This window comes from Pelobates fuscus, chromosome 11 (genome assembly GCF_036172605.1).
Source record: "Pelobates fuscus isolate aPelFus1 chromosome 11, aPelFus1.pri, whole genome shotgun sequence".
Classification (NCBI taxonomy): domain Eukaryota; kingdom Metazoa; phylum Chordata; class Amphibia; order Anura; family Pelobatidae; genus Pelobates; species Pelobates fuscus.
The window spans coordinates 123,045,784-123,055,315 of record NC_086327.1 but is presented as its reverse complement, the minus strand read 5'-3'; positions in this window follow the sequence as shown (position 1 = coordinate 123,055,315).

Sequence of the window (9,532 nt, the reverse complement as noted above, 5' to 3'; positions counted from 1 at the left end):
TACAAAAATAATTATTTAAATAAACACAAAAGGGGTTTTGTTTATTAAATAACGAATTGTAGCAGTTACTAAATATCGAATGTCCAGATTATTTCCAAACCAGCTATTTGGAATTCAGTTTATTACAATTTGGTACTCAGTCCCTAAATAGTGAATTGGGGTGAATTAAAACCCACATTGCAAAACTTAGACCAGAAATAGCAGTTGGAAAAGTTTCACAACTCGTTTAAAGTCAGGACCTGGGTTATTCTTGCAATTTGATTTTCAATTCACTACAATTCAGTGTTTGGTCAGTACTCCCCAGTGAATAATGGCAAACTAAAAATCAAATTACAATGATTGTGCAGAGATGAAGAATTGTTCCACATTTTGCCTAAATGTAAATATGCTCTTAAAGGGACACTAGTCACCAGAACAACTGCAGCTTAAAGTTGTTGTTCTGGTTTCTATAGCCTGTCCCTGCAAGCTAAGCAATGCAAACACTGCCTTTTCAGAGAAAAGCCAGTGTTTACATTACTGCCTAGTAACACCTCTAGGTGCAGTCACCAGATGGCCATTAGAGGTGCTTCCTGGGTCAGTGCAGCACAGTGTGCTGCACTGACGTTCAGCGTCTCTACGCTGTGCATGGAGACGCTGAATGTTCCTTATAGTCATTCTTTGATTCAACTCGTCTCTAGGAGATACTGATTGGCACAGCTGCGCATGCACAACGGCTTCCCAATGCTTACCTATGGGAAAGCATTGGATTTGTGGAGGTCATCAAATATTATTACACATTTTAGTTCAGTGGCCTATGCAATAAAATGTGTATCTACACTAGGCAGGATGGGATCTGAAGTCCACTAACCTCATTTTAAAGAGCATCCACTAACACACCATGAACAAAGTAGAGGCTATAATAAAAAAAAATTGGGGTGGGGCCGGGGCCGGACCGCCATGCTGACCGGTCGCATGCAGGAGAGGCTCCAGAGAAATCTGGCCTCTTAGGCAAATCCTGCAGCTCTGAAGCCCACAAATAGCCCAACAACCACGGTGGGAAAGGTGGCAGACACCGAGATCGGGAGTTTTGGGACCCTAAAGGGTCTAATAAAGCTTCAGGGACTGCGGCCTACTCGAGAGGGGAGTGGGGTGGACGGCCGCTGTCCTGTCTCCCCCCGCGGCAACCACATGCCGACTATCTTAGATGCCTGCCGGTCCTGCTTCCCCCTCCCCCTGTGGGCCGGGGGGGTTATCCCGGTCCCCACTGCGGAGAGCTCCGGAGAAGTGGAGGCTGAGAGGCATAAAACTTACCTTCCAAGATGGCAGCAGCGTGGAGCCCAACACCAATGCCCCTATCTTATGCAGCCTAGGGGAGAGAAGTTGTGCTGCTCACCAACCTGCATGACCGTAAAGCTGATGGGGAGAGCTCAGCAAGGTAAAAACCATAGGCTTAAACAGCACAGACAGCCACTAAGCATCCAGGAATGCCTCACAACCGTGAAGGGGACGCTCTCAAATCAAGAAAAAGAAACCCAGTAATACCTGCCAAGAACTGTGGGACTACACTACTTAGACCTGCTCTGCAAACTTTAACCGGACTTTCTGTTTCCAGCGACGTCCTTAAGGCACTCTACATCACCACAGAGGTACACATAATAAGAGTCACGCAGCGTTTGGGATACCACCTACAGCACCTGAGCAAGGCATTTCTAACATCCCCGGCAGCCATCTTTGGTCTTCGTTCCTGCTCTCACCTAACCACCTCTCCAACATGGACTTATATAGACATATGCACTTGTTCAGCAGTTAGCCCAACTCCAGTGGTCTTTATTATAATATCTGTCTGCCTAGCATGTAACCTAACGTTCAATAATTAACCTGTCCCAATCGAGTACAGCCTTGCACGTAATTTACCATATGTTCTCTAAGCCATTCCTGTGTCGGTTACCCAATCTAGCAGGAAACGTTTACATTATGTTTTTAGTTTTCTTTACTACTACTCCAACATAGTTATTATCATCTTGGTGACACTCACAGGCGCTGCGCCTTTAAATAACAGACCAACATGCTTCCAGTGCATCCTAGTATCCTGTTACCCCTTCTCCGACAGCCGTTAGCACTGTGTCGCAGCATGACATGTCCACTATGTTTTTTCTGTTATAAATATAAAAAAGTGCAATTTCTTCGCCTGCCATACAAATGCTTTATATTACATGATAATATACTGCTTATTAACGCTGTTGTGGCAATGTAAGCTCAATTGTAATCCCTTGCACATAAAAATAAAGAATTTAATAAAAAAAAAAATTGGGGTGAAGCTGGAGGTTTTTTTGACAGTACTGGACTTTTTGTCCACAAAGAAAAGCTTGTAGTATGGCGGAGAAAGGTTGGAGGGATTCCCTCGGCATGCATCAGTTTTCCCAGGCCGAGGGCCATTGGGGAAGGGGGAAAGACCCCAGTACACCATCAACACGCAGAAAGCACCCAGAAGACAACCCACTTGACCGCTCTCTAAGGCCTGCTGCAGTATCCTGCAATGGCAGGACTTTGACTCACTCAGCAACCATGTTCGTGGTCAAGCGGTGTTAGCTCTGGAACAAGTCTGGGGCCGGAGGAATGCATTACCCCGGTATCACTGTGTAGCCCTCATAGATGGACATTGCAAGTACCCACAAGCAGTGCCAAGCCAGAGAGTTCTTTGACAGTCCATCTCACTAAAGGATGGCTCCAATCACAACGATCACCCAAATCCAAGAACACAAAAGTGTGTTTGTAAAGTATGTCACCATTAGCTTCTCAAGTCCTCTTCTATCTTTTGTTCTTATTGGATTGGCCTCCTTAATACGAATCTAGCCCCAGTGGCATATATTTCCACTCCTGTCTTGTCTAGCTAGCTCTATATATTTAATGAGCTTGGCTTGTTGTTCATATTGAGACATATATGCCTAACTTACTATGCCTAGTTTAAGTTCCAACTACAATTAGACGTGACTGTTTGGCCTTTTATTTTTTCGTTCTATTTTAATTTCAAATGAGGCGACTAACTCTCCTGTGATATACTAAGCTGTTCGCTATGTCTTGCATTACTACTGTGTCACAAATGTTTACATGTGTGTTTTAACTAAGCCCTAAAAAAAAAAAAAAAAAAAAAAAAAAAATGGGTAAAAAAAATTAGGAAGGGAAGTGTATATATTAAATGGGTATACAAATAGGGGAAATCGCTGTCTGAACCTATAAAAAATTAATAAGACATAGTGAAGACTGTTACATATATAAAATAACAGACACGTTCTTGAGTGCACTCACAAGATGTAGGAAGGCAAATCGCTCTGAAATAGCCACCACCTACTCCTGTAGGGGGGTCACACTGAGAATACACTGGATCTTGTAGATATTAAAATCCGGAAACCAAAAGTAGAGCAGGAACAAAGTATGGTAGAAAAAAGTATTTATTCATAAATACAATAAAAGGCACTGGTCCAACGCGTTTCGTTCAAACAGAACTTCTTCAGGGACCTTTCAAGTTAAAAATAATAGTACAGATACCATACATAAAAATTCCCGCTGTGTTCTATTTTGGCACCTATGTGGAAAGTTGCCGTTGGGAAGCTGTTGTTAAGTTAAGTTTATTTATTTATTATTTATATTGTGTTTGCACAGTCTATTCGAGTGTGTATTTTGAAGTGTATATATTAAAAATATATTCTGGTTCGCTTGGATGTTGTCAACAAAACAAGTTATGGTAGGGTGTGGAACTGCACTCTGTCAAAGACCGTGTAGGTCGAAACGTTGCGATGGAGTGGGTTCAATAAAATTGCCTGATTTGTACCTTGGAGTGCCTCGACTTTCCTTCTATTTTGTTATTCAACAAAACAAGTTATGTCACATGTCCTGTTTACATTGAATATTAAAACAATTCACAAAATCACTTAAAAAAATTATCATCCAGTCCCTCTTCATCGTGTTTAGTCTTGAAAGGACTGTATTGAAAATACAGAGTAACGGAGGGGCGTGGCCTGACAAGCGAAGCGGATGGTCGCACGGCGCTGAGCTCCGCGCACCGAAAAGCCCGACAACGCGTATATTCAGCGGTACCGGCTCCACAAAACCTCGTCCGCAGGTCTCCTAACATGGCATCACAAAAAGCCAAGAAGCAGGTGGAAAAAAATGACCGCGCTGGCTTCTTTGCGACCCGAGCGTCGACGCCAAAAGCCCTGGGCCTAGCCGATCAGGAACAAGATGGCGACGGAGGTAATGACACGCTGCCACTACCATCCTCCCCGGGGGGGCAAAACCTACCAGTGACCCAGGATTTCTTGCAGAAATGCCTAGACAGTATGTCCAGCAAGATCCTGGAATCCCTGCAAGGTACACTGAGAGAAATTAAGAGAGAGATGCAGGAGCTGGGTGACAGGACGGCACACATGGAAAACCGCATGGAGGAACAGGTTACAGTGCATAATATAATGGCAGATCAAGTGAAAGACCTGCAGCAGCAACTTGACCTCACACAGAGGAAGGTCATGGACCTAGAGGACCGCTCACGCCGCCAAAACCTACGCATCAGAGGCATCCCAGAAGAAGTGAGGCAACAGGATCTACACGAGTACCTCATGGGGTACTTTAAGGCGCTGGCACCAGACATACCGGCTGAAATTCTGCTGCTGGACAGACATCACAGGGTGCAAAAACCGGCGTTCCTACCACAAGACACCCCCAGAGATGTACTAACACACCTACACTACTTCCACGCTAAGGAAGCACTACTCCAAGCGACCAGAGCAGGTGCAGAGCTCCCACAGAAGTATAAAAACATCAAAATGTTCACAGACCTCTCTGCAGCCACGTTACAGAAACGAAAAGAATTTAAGGAAACAACGGAAACCCTCCGCTACAACAACATACAGTACAGATGGGGATTCCCAATCCGCCTCCTGATCAGAAGAAATGGTACGGTGACTACAGTGAACACACCAGAAGAGGGCCGCAAACTGCTGCGCAGCTGGAATGTCCTGCCAAATCCGGAGAGGAAAGACATGTCCACAGCGCCGAGAATGCCTCCAGAATGGAAAAAATCCAGAAAATGAACTAGCACAGAAACGTTTTTCCATCTGCTGCTCCCACCATGGCAGCGCATGACATCTGGCAGACAACGAGGCGCAAGTATTCCTAGCACTATATGCCTCACTATAAACATTTGAGACCACAAGCACAACACACACAAATAAGCCACGAAGGCTTGACGAGCACATAGTCCACAAACAATCCCAGACACAAACTTCCACACACACAGAAAAAAAATAAATAAATAAATAAAAAGAAAAAATAAACAAACGAAAACCACACCAGTACGCCTTACGCCACAGCCATAGCCGGTAAATACACAGCACACTCCGCATACCACACATGAGAATACCGATGGAATGATTCGGGCACTTTGGGTGCATCCAACCGTCCTACACCTTAGAAGTCAACACAGTAACCACGCTCACACCTGGCACTATCACGGTAGTGCAATACCCTTCAGTGGGAAATGTATACTAAAATGTTTGTTAATGTATGCATTGTTTTGTTATACTCGAATGTTATGTATGATGTTTGTATAGCTGACACCTTGACCCCACCTCCCACCCCCCCGATCCCTATCCCAGGCATTATAGGGCCCTGCTGTGGGGACCACAGGGACAGCAAACGCATGGACCCCCTGGGGAGACAGCACACCACCATGATGACACACTCAATGACAGAAATACCCAGAATCCGTATACACTGCCCATTAGAATATGAAAATATACAGCCATAATGTTAAGGGGTTGAACACCCCAGTAAAGAGATACTGCCTAACTAGAGATCTACGCAAAGCACGCCCAGACATAGTATGTTTACAGGAAACGCACTTTAAACAAGCGTCCAACCTAGCACAAGCACAGTACCCAGTCCAATATCATAGTACAGCCACATCCAAAACTAAAGGGGTCTCTATACTGATCAGCAAGGATGTTTCCTTTAAGCTCCTGTACGAAGACACAGATAAGCAGGGGAGGTACATCATCTTGGCGTGTGAGATCAATAACTTAGAACACACGATCGTAAACATTTACGCACCAAATGCAAACCAGAGAAACTTCCTGCACAAAATTATAACGCGCCTCGCGCAAGTCCAAAGAGGAGTCACGATCATATGTGGGGACCTGAACCACATATTAGACCCCAAAAAAGACTCCACAGTGGAGCCAAACACACCCAGACACACAACCCTCACACGGGAATGCAAACCCTTAGTCCGACTACTTAGTGAACATGATCTATATGATGCATGGAGGGTACTACACCCGGAAGAAAGGGACTTTACTTTTTTCTCCCAGGTCCACAATACTTACTCCCGGATAGACGGGTTCTATATAAAAGGTATGTTCCTGAACCAACTAACCGCATGCTCGATAGGTACAATCACATGGTCTGACCATGCCCCGATTACTCTTGAATTGCAAGACGCATATGATTATAAACACAGGAGCCCCTGGAGACTGAACGAGACCCTTCTGCATGACTCTCAATTCTGTGCAAACCTCACCACTGACATGAACCGATACTTTGCTAACAATCAGACACTGGGAATAACACCGGAGACCCTATGGCAGGCACACAAGCCGGTTATTAGGGGCTTCTTCATAGGTAAAGCATGTGCACTAAAACGTGAGTCCCAAACTAAAACAAAATACTGGCTAAAAACACTCCAGAACTAAAAAGACAGATTCAGGAGAAACTAGGGGAAATTAAAACACATGAACTGGCAAAAACAGGGTACCACCTTAGAAAACTTAGGGCCACGCACTACGTACAGGGAAATAGGGCAAGCAAATTGCTAGCTAGGAGACTGTCACAGGAATGCGAACACAAAGATCCCATACATTCTAAACCAAACAGGGGAGAAGAAGGTGACACCCAAGGACATAGGGGATGTCTTTGCAGATTACTACTCATCCTTATATAATCTTGGGAACGACGCTAACACATGTCAACCTACTACGGCCAGTATTGAGAAATACCTGGAAGGGGTCCCCCTACCGTCACTGACTGAGGAACAAATAGCTACAGTGCAAGCCGCTATCACAGTAGAAGAGGTGCTCCAGGCCGTATCACGCCTACCGAGTGGGAAAGCACCGGGCCCAGACGGGTTCCCCAACAATTATTACAAACAATTCGCACACACCCTAGCCCCGCACCTCGCAAACTTATTTAATGCAATAACTCTCAAAGCTGACGCACCTGGAGAGATGTTGGGCGCACACATAGTTACACTGCCCAAACCGGGGAAACCACCCACATGTAGCCAAAACTTCAGACCCATCTCACTTCTTAATACAGACATTAAACTCTACGCAAAAGTACAAGCCAACAGAATAACCAGCATACTCCCGACCCTAATTCACGATGACCAGGTGGGCTTCACAAAAGGCAGACAAGGGTCGGACAACACTAGGAAAGTACTCGACTTGTTGTATAGTCTGCTCCAAGGAAGGGAGGGGGGAGTACTGCTCTCATTGGATGCCGAAAAGGCCTTTGACAGGCTCAGCTGGCCTTTTCTGCAGGCAGTACTTGGTAAATACAGGTTCCCCACAACCTTCATAAATGCCGTCCGAGCACTGTACTCGCATCCTACGGCCAGGGTCCTCAACTCTGGATTCGTATCCAAACAAATACAAATCACTAACGGTTCGAGACAGGGGTGCCCCCTATCACCGTTACTCTATATCCTAGCACTGGAACCCCTGGCAGCGGTCATCAGGGCAGACCCAGACATACAAGGCATACACCTGGGGGACAACGAATACAAGCTTAACTTGTTCGCGGATGATATCCTGGTAACATTGACACACCCCATAATATCCCTACCAAAGCTGATGGCAAGAATCCAAGAGTACGGAGCAGTGTCTTATTATAAGTTAAATGTTACGAAAACACAGGCTCTGGGTATAACATTAGGCGACGACCTTGCAGACAGACTGGAGAGGGCATTTCCCCTGGACTGGAGACATGACCACCTGACATTCCTGGGCATAAAGCTAACCAAAAACCCTGCCCACCTGTTTCGGCACAATTATGCCAGACTGCTGAAAGAATTCTCAGACACACTACACACTTGGAGGGGTAGATACTTGTCGTGGCTGGGCCGCATTGCGGCAGTCAAAATGACGCTCATCCCTAAAATACAGTATCTTTTCCGGACACTTCAAATACCCACACCGAAACAATTCTTGAAAAACATGCAACACATTATCAACTCCTTCATTTGGGAAGGGAAAAAGGCAAGAGTAGCAGCAGGGACACTATACCGTTCAGTCAAAAATGGGGGGTTAGGCCTACCCAACCTAACGACATACTACAGGGCGGCCTACTTACACAACATTACCCAAATTAATCGTCTGACAGACGTCCCGCAGTGGGTGACGATTGAAGCAAGCAAAGCCCCGCACAGCGATCTCCGATCACTAATGTGGAAACAGTCAGACAACAACCGGGCGCTGGACGCTCTCTTACCCACTACCCAAACTCTGCTGCGAGTATGGAGTAAAATGAAACATGAATTAGTGTCAACACAGACGTTACCCTTGGCCACCCCAATGCGAACTATTGGACTGGAGATCCCCACATTCCCGTGGGAGACTTGGGTGAAGGGAGGTGTACAACATATATACCAAGTCATAGACAGGGGTCGCATACTACCATTCCCTGACATACAGGACAAGTACAACCTTCCCACCAGAGCTGCATTCTCCTACCTCCAGCTCAAATCGTATGTGATAAACAGATTAGGGAAACGAACGGACGACACGGTAACGACACACATGACAGTATTCGAAAAACAATGCACAGGGACTACACCACTTCAAAAAATAATGTCCTGGGGATACCAAAAACTATTGGCGCAACAAACGCACAAGTTAGGAGAGCTAAAAGAGTCATGGCAGCGAGATATAGGGAGGACAATACCAGATAGGGACTGGGACAGAGCCTACATGGCTCACCAGGGGCTCACGGCATGTGCCACACACCTGGAACTACAGCGCAAAATCCTATACCGCTGGTATCTAGTACCGGACAAATTACACAAAATATGGCCAACAACCAGCAACACCTGCTGGAGGTGTGGGGGGGAGGTGGGTACAATGATACACGTTTGGTGGACATGCGCCAAACTCAGACCATTTTGGGAAGCGGTAGCGAATCTAATACAGAAGATACTACCCAACCCGAGGATAGATGACCCACAGGTATGTCTCCTGTTCATCTTACCAGAAAATCTATCAAAACGAGTCAAGATGATAGTATACCACACACTAATTTCAGCTAACCTAGTAATATCCAGACACTGGAAAAAAGCGGTGACCCCGCCTATAGAGGATCTCATACAGCAGGTAGACCGAAACTGGGCGTATGAAAGAATGGCGTACATGCAATTTGGAACACGAAAAGGGGTGCTGGAGGCGCATGACCTGTGGGTAACACATATTACGAACCCACGCACCACACACTCAACCATAACTGAGCA